At 45.3% G+C, this 8,273-nt stretch overlaps 1 protein-coding gene across 10 annotated transcripts in view; it reads left to right on the plus strand.

Moving 5' to 3' along the window:
* The window catches only part of LOC140693124 (uncharacterized), an 843,637-nt gene extending 841,082 nt beyond the window's left edge, over positions 1 to 2,555 (plus strand). For 3 of the 10 annotated variants that reach the window (XR_012068815.1, XR_012068804.1, XR_012068816.1), the window contains one exon: positions 2,282 to 2,535. The gene's annotated coding sequence lies outside the window, so the exon portion shown is untranslated. Of the gene's footprint in view, positions 1 to 2,281 lie in introns of all 10 variants that reach the window. The other 7 variants (XR_012068811.1, XR_012068812.1, XR_012068814.1 and 4 more) reach the window with 5 other exon arrangements.
* The last annotated feature ends 5,718 nt before the right edge of the window (positions 2,556 to 8,273 follow it).

Below are 8,273 nucleotides of genomic sequence, written 5' to 3' on the forward strand. Positions count from 1 at the left end.
CGTTGAGTTGTCACTGGAGGGAATTAATCTTAAGGAATTTGGACTTAACTCAGGCCTCTTCAGAATGGACAAGTGAACCTGGAGAAAGACATTCAAATCTGTGCAGACATTGAAGTTCACTTCAACATGTGGTATCCATGAGCCAAAGATAGGACTAGTAGGCAGCACTTCTTGAGGACAGAGGAGTGGTTTTTAAGATTCTTCAAGAATGAATCCCAAGGTACCGGGATGGCCAGTTGTCAAACTGTGACTTTGCTCTTTGGACGGTGTATCCACCAAGGGTATTGGCCGTTTATAAGTTTCCATTTCTCCTTAATACATGTCAGGTTATGAGGACGTGGGCATAAACGTTTCACACCTTGTCAAGGTGACTTTGGGTACCTGCCTAGAATCATGGGCACAGTTGCGGCTGCGTCATACATCTTGCCGCACATCCCGCTCCCCGGCTCCGTGATCACGGCAGAGTGGTTCCTTATTGAGCTGTCCATCTCCTCTGTGACATCGTAACCAAACAAAAGATTGGAGAGTATTAGCTTGGCTTTTTTCTTTTCTAACATTCCCTTCAAATTATGATGACTGATAGTGGACCCAGTTACGTTTGCAGATGATTTACAAGTAGGGCTGTCAGTACAAACCTTGTAATCCCCGCTGTGTGATCTAGAGAAGAAAGTTACACTCTTTCCAAATTGTTTTGATGCACTTATGTGGGAAAATGATGTATGTTTGAATATGTATTTCCTCTCTTAATCATCATGGCTAGAGATGAATATTTGTAGACATGGAATGAGTACTCTGTATTTGAACTGTATGGTCCCCTAAATTCTCCCCAGCTTTTTAAAGTCATCACTGGAGTGCTACCTCCAGAGTGCCGCAAAGCATCCAACACTACCTGCTCTTCGGACACTGTAAGTTTCCAAGTTGGAGAAGGCTGCTGGCTGGTGAGGCATTCTCTCGCACATCTCTGGTTGGGTGATGTGAGCTGAGAACACAAGAATTGGCAGACAGTAACTAACCACGATCACGTCCATTTCTGGAACACTCATGGAGGATTTTACACCTATGCTAGTGGAATACGTTATTTCATTTAGTTTTCCCAAAAATCATAATTAGACTTTATCACCTGTATTAAAAAGGAAACTGTCAAAGCGAGTGACGTGCAGACTTTGGACTGGAACATGGGTCTTTCTGATCCCTGTCTCTGTTCCCTCCCCGGCCTATCCTTGCAAATGACCAGGAGACTCTTCCTCTGTCTTGAGTTTCCCTCTGATGTTACCGCTCTCTTTGTTTCTAAGAGAGGAAAACAAGTCTAAACTTACTTTCCAGTTGGAAATGGAATGGAGAGTTAACGTTGGAAGCCGGGAGAATCTGTCCTGTGATGAAGTGGTCTCCGAGCCACTTCCACTGGGATGTCACATCACTGTCTGGGCCTCTTGCTCAGCCTGTGCACAGGTGACAGCGCAGTTGTGCCTAGCAGTCCTCCCGGACAGGGCAGTGGGTTGGAAATGAGTTTGGGGATTTGGTTTCATTACACAAGTTCCTGAGGGCCTTGACCTGGCACTTCGAGTGGGAGCATTCCCTGTCCCACAGACTGTGCTCTGGGCCCGTGCAGACCTGACGTGGCCTCAGCCTGAGTCTCAGGGCCCGTGGTGATGAGGAGCATTTTAGCCCAGGGTCTGCCGGAGGCTCTGAGACTACTGGGCTGTGGGACTTTGTCCAGGATGATAATAATTCCTCCCCGAGTTTCAGATTTCCTTGCCTGTGAGCCGGGGTAGTAGTTGTTTCTGAGATGATTGTAATGATTCAGTAATGGGCGCAGCGTGTGCTGACAGGTAGCTGGGTGCTTTAGGAGCAGAAGTCACAGTCACTCTGTCAGCCTCTCCCTGTGCGCTCTGTGCTTTGAGAAGTTGTGTGTTTGGTGAAAGTCCCGCCCAGACCCTAGGGTCTAGATGAACTGTTGTTCCTTTACTTTCCCTTCCTCTTCCTCTTTCCCTTCTCTGTGTCCCATGTTTAGGTAGCAGATTCCTCTATTTCAGGGAATACGGGCTTTTCTAGTAAAGGGACAGGTGGAATGCGGAGAGGTGGGGCCCAGAGGGGGTCTGGAGTGTCTGCACAGTGCTGCTTCCCTGCGTTTCTGCATCCGGTCCCATCAGTGCACTAAGTCAGCCTTCCTCTTCCTTCCTGTGTCATCGGGTCTCTGTTTTAAGGGAAAACCATTTTTATGGGTCTTTTTTCACTTACGTGTTTCATTCAGATGCTTGTTGCTTTTCTCCCTGTGCTTCAGCGTTCTGAGGAGAAAATTCAGCCGTGCAGCATCCTCTCCGAGCTCTACGAGTTGATCGGCTTCCACTGCAAGTCCACCTTCTTCAAGCGGGTGGCCCCCGTGCGGCACGCGGCCCCCGGCATCCCGGAGCCTGGCGGGAAGGCCTGCTCCCGACTCCTCCTGCAGACGCTTCCTGGCTACAGTCTGTCACTGGACTTGCAGGACTTCAGCAAATGTGTTGGAACTAAAACATTGCTTCAGCCCCATTAACCATGCCTGGTTTGGGCCCTGCTGTCCTGCCTCATCAGGGTGAATCTTGATTCATTTAGAACAGGGCTCAGCAGACTTTTCCTTTCAAGGGCTTGGGGGTAAATATTTCAGGGTCTGAAAACCTCCTGATCTCTGGTGCAGCTGCTCAGATCTACTGTTTAGATGCCAGAACAGCCAGATAGTCCACACACCCATAGAGCTTTATTAACAGCGGTGGCTGGGGCTGGATTGGGTGTATGAACTGCAGTTTGCCCCCACAGCCTCCTCAATATTGACACCTGCACCAGAGTGTACATTTGTGACAATGGGTGAACCTACACTGACATGTCATCATCACCCATAGCCCATAGTTGACACTAGGATTTACACATTGTGTTGTGCACTCTGTGGGTTTGGACAGATGTACAATGACATGTATCCACCATCACAGCATCATACAGAGTCGTCTGTCTTAGTGACCTTAAAATGCTCCGTGCTGCACCTCATTCATTGCTCTTTCCCCTCTAGCCTCTGGCAGCCACTGATCTTTCAGTCTCTGTGTTTTTCCCTTTCCCAGAACACCATACAGTTGGAATCAGACAGTTGCTGAAACTTCCCAGATTGGCTTCTTTCACTTGGTAATATGCATTTAAGGTTCCTCCATGTCTTTCCATTCCTTGATAACTCATTTCATTTTAGCACCAAATAATAGTCCATTTTCTGGCGGGACCACAGTTTATTTATCCATTCACCTACTGAAGAAGAGCTTAGTTGCTTCTGAATCCTGTTGAGAATGAATAAAGTTGCTATTAACATCTGTATGCAGATTTGTGTGTGAACATAAGTTTCCATTTCATCGAGTAAACACCAAGGAGCACAGTTGCCGGATCATATGTTAGAATTACGTCTAGCTCTGTAAAAAATTGCCAGACCGTCTTCCAAAGTACCTGGGCCATTTTTCATTCCCACCAACAATGCATTATAATTTCTGGTGCTCCACATCCTCACCAGCATTCGGTGCTGTCAGTGTTCTGCATTTTGGCAGTTCTGACAGGTGTGCAGTGGTATCTCGCTGTTTCAGTCTGCATCCCCTTGATGACAGGTGCTGTGGAGCATCTTTCCAAAGGCTTCTTTGGCATCCAGATTTCTTCTTTGATGAGGTGTGTGTTCAGGCATTTTGCTCATTTTTTAATCAGGTTATTCATCCTTCTTGTTGAGTGTAAAGAAATTTTGGTATATTCTGGATTTCAGCCCTTTATCAGTGTGTCCCTGCCCTTCACCTTCAGTGCCAGAGTTGTCCTTTGGGTCTCAGTGGAGTGTCAGATCTTCAAAGAGATTCCCTGTCTTCCCTCAGCCTAAATACTGTCCTTGTATTTTTCACTTTCATTGACTCATTTTGTTCTTTTTAAATAGCATTTCCCATAATTTGTAAGTATATTAAAGAGAAAAGGGCAATGATTGAACACCGCCTGCCCCACCAGGCTGTGTGCCCTGTGAGAGCAGAGGTCCTGTCCCCACTCACAGTTTCCTATGACAGCACATGGCACATGTCCATGTAAAAGTGTGTAACGTGGGGCCAAACCTGATGAGCAGCTATGACGACATGTGTTGTCTACCATTTATTGAGTAGACTTTGTTTCTGATCTTAATTATTAAATCATATGAATGAAACTTGGTTGTTTTGAAAAATAAAACAACAAAGCACACCTCAATGTGATTGGTAATTTCTACTTAGATTTCTGACCGAGGAGGGGATGTTCACCATCATTTTGTGGAGGAGGTTGGGAAGGTAAAGTAAGAGAGTGAGATCAAATAAAGTAAAAATGATAACAGTCAGTTGGCTTTATTTTCACTGAAATAAAAGTTATTTTAAACCCTATCTCAGCTGTTGTTCTGTTGTTTTAAACATTTCTCATAGAATTAAATGGAAGCCCACTAAACCCTGAAAGGGAAACTGTGTGCTCAGGTCCTGAAAATGGTTTATGTCTATTTCTTGAGATACAAATTTCCCTGCTGGTTACAGAAATATGAGGCGGGAACACAACAGTGCACTGCATGTGTCTGCCGTCTTCACGGGCTGCTCAATGTCAATTTCATTTTCTTGGGTTGCAGTTTAGGACGGATTTCCATGAGAAATATTGCTCAGCCTTTTCCTGAATGAAGTATTCAATTTTCCACAGGAAATATTATGAAAGAGAGTGACAAGGCACAAGGGTTTCCCATAAAGGAATAGTTGATGTAATAAACTCTCATTATGGTGAATATTTTTAATAAAAGCCAGTTGAAAATTTTATCACTAGGTCAAATGGCACAAATCCGTCTGAAGAAAAAAGATTCAAATTTTATAGAAGAAGTGGTTTGAATCAAGTAGAAATTATGATTTCTAAACTATTTGTTGTAAGAACTTATAATCAGTCTTATCACAATTGCCGGTGGTAGGAAGTGGATCATTATTTATTTATTAAAAAAAAATCCACAAGGTGCTATTTGCCCCATTCTTGATGCGGCAGTCCTGTGGTTAGTTAAGTTGGGACATTTAGGAAACTTAGCTAGGTTTTCCGGACATTGATTTCAGCCACTTTATCTTTACTACAATCTCTTCTTTTGTGTCGGTATATGGTCCATACATATAAATGGGGAGGAACAACCTCCAACTCGGTTTTACAGTGCAAACCGCAGGAACTACAAACCGGCACTAGGAAACAGACTGAGAAACCAGAGTAAGGGTTTCTCCTGCAAACCGTTCCCTTTGTGCTGGATGAACGAACGTCTCTCCACATGCTCAGTTCTGAGAGATAAGTGTGTGTGAAAGCCGTCCTTCACCTAGCTTGAAGGGAACACAAAGTTTCTTTACAGTTGCAAACCTTACTCCGTACATATATATGGGGAGGTATTGGCTCCAACTCGGTTTTACAGTGAAAACGGCAGGCACTTCAAACCGGCACTAGGAAACAGACTGAGAAACCAGAGTAAGGGTTTTTCCTGCAACCCGTTCCCTTTTTGTTGGATAAATGAACGTCTGTCCACATACTCAGTTCTGAGAGATAAGTGTGTGTGAAAGCCGTCCTTCACCTAGCTTGAAGGAACACAAAGTTTCTTTTCAGTTGCCAACTCCACTCCATACATATATATGGGGAGGTACAAGCTCCAACTCGGTTTTACAGTGAAAACGGCAGGCACTTCAAACCGGCACTAGGAAACAGACTGAGAAACCAGAGTAAGGGTTTCTCCTGCAACCCGTTTCCTTTTTGTTGGATAAATGAACGTCTGTCCACATACTCAGTTCTGAGAGATAAGTGTGTGTGAAAGCCGTCCTTCACCTAGCTTGAAGGAACACAAAGTTTCTTTTCAGTTGCCAACTCAACTCCATACATATATATGGGGAGGTACAAGCTCCAACTCGGTTTTACAGTGAAAACGGCAGGCACTTCAAACCGGCACTAGGAAACAGACTGAGAAACCAGAGTAAGGGTTTCTCCTGCAACCCGTTCCCTTTGTGCTGGATGAACGAACGTCTATCCACATGCTCAGTTCTGAGAGATAAGTGTGTGTGAAAGCCGTCCTTCACCTAGCTTGAAGGGAACACAAAGTTTCTTTTCAGTAGCCAACTCCACTCCATACATATATATGGGGAGGTACAAGCTCCAACTCGGTTTTGCAGTGAAAACGGCAGGCACATCAAACCGGCACTAGGAAACAGACTGAGAAACCAGAGTAAGGGTTTTTCCTGCAACCCGTTCCCTTTTTGTTGGATAAATGAACGTCTGTCCACATACTCAGTTCTGAGAGATAAGTGTGTGTGAAAGCCGTCCTTCACCTAGCTTGAAGGAACACAAAGTTTCTTTTCAGTTGCCAACTCCACTCCATACATATATATGGGGAGGTACAAGCTCCAACTCGGTTTTACAGTGAAAACGGCAGGCACTTCAAACCGGCACTAGGAAACAGACTGAGAAACCAGAGTAAGGGTTTCTCCTGCAACCCGTTCCCTTTGTGCTGGATGAACGAACGTCTCTCCACATGCTCAGTTCTGAGAGATAAGTGTGTGTGAAAGCCGTCCTTCACCTAGCTTGAAGGAACACAAAGTTTCTTTTCAGTTGCCAACTCCACTCCATACATATAAATGGGGAGGTACAAGCTCCAACTCGGTTTTACAGTGAAAACGGCAGGCAATTCAAACCGGTACTAGGAAACAGACTGAGAAACCAGAGTAAGGGTTTCTCCTGCAACCCGTTCCCTTTGTGCTGGATGAACGAACGTCTCTCCACATGCTCAGTTCTGAGAGATAAGTGTGTGTGAAAGCCGTCCTTCACCTAGCTTGAAGGGAACACAAAGTTTCTTTACAGTTGCAAACCCCACTCCGTACATATATATGGGGAGGTATTGGCTCGAACTCGGTTTTACAGTGAAAACGGCAGGCACTTCAAACCGGCACTAGGAAACAGACTGAGAAACCAGAGTAAGGATTTCTCCTGCAACACGTTCCCTTTGTGCTGGATGAACGAACGTCTCTCCACATGCTCAGTTCTGAGAGATAAGTGTGTGTGAAAGCCGTCCTTCACCTAGCTTGAAGGAACACAAAGTTTCTTTTCAGTTGCCAACTCCACTCCATACATATATATGGGGAGGTACAAGCTCCAACTCGGTTTTACAGTGAAAACGGCAGGCACTTCAAACCGGCACTAGGAAACAGACTGACAAACCACAGTAAGGGTTTCTCCTGCAACCCGTTCCCTTTGTGCTGGATGAACGAACGTCTATCCACATGCTCAGTTCTGAGAGATAAGTGTGTGTGAAAGCCGTCCTTCACCTAGCTTGAAGGGAACACAAAGTTTCTTTTCAGTAGCCAACTCCACTCCATACATATATATGGGGAGGTACAAGCTCCAACTCGGTTTTGCAGTGAAAACGGCAGGCACATCAAACCGGCACTAGGAAACAGACTGAGAAACCAGAGTAAGGGTTTCTCCTGCAACCCGTTCCCTTTGTGCTGGATGAACGAACGTCTCTCCACATGCTCAGTTCTGAGAGATAAGTGTGTGTGAAAGCCGTCCTTCACCTAGCTTGAAGGGAACACAAAGTTTCTTTACAGTTGCAAACCCCACTCCGTACATATATATGGGGAGGTATTGGCTCCAACTCGGTTTTACAGTGAAAACGGCAGGCACTTCAAACCGGCACTAGGAAACAGACTGAGAAACCAGAGTAAGGGTTTTTCCTGCAACCCGTTCCCTTTTTGTTGGATAAATGAACGTCTGTCCACATACTCAGTTCTGAGAGATAAGTGTGTGTGAAAGCCATCCTTCACCTAGCTTGAAGGAACACAAAGTTTCTTTTCAGTTGCCAACTCCACTCCATACATATATATGGGGAGGTACAAGCTCCAACTCGGTTTTACAGTGAAAACGGCAGGCACTTCAAACCGGCACTAGGAAACAGACTGAGAAACCAGAGTAAGGGTTTCTCCTGCAACCCGTTCCCTTTGTGCTGGATGAACGAACGTCTATCCACATGCTCAGTTCTGAGAGATAAGTGTGTGTGAAAGCCGTCCTTCACCTAGCTTGAAGGGAACACAAAGTTTCTTTTCAGTAGCCAACTCCACTCCATACATATATATGGGGAGGTACAAGCTCCAACTCGGTTTTGCAGTGAAAACGGCAGGCACATCAAACCGGCACTAGGAAACAGACTGAGAAACCAGAGTAAGGGTTTCTCCTGCAACCCGTTCCCTTTGTGCTGGATGAACGAACGTCTATCCACATGC

The sequence above is a fragment of the Vicugna pacos genome, unplaced genomic scaffold, assembly GCF_048564905.1.
Source record: "Vicugna pacos unplaced genomic scaffold, VicPac4 scaffold_19, whole genome shotgun sequence".
In the NCBI taxonomy this organism is placed as follows: domain Eukaryota; kingdom Metazoa; phylum Chordata; class Mammalia; order Artiodactyla; family Camelidae; genus Vicugna; species Vicugna pacos.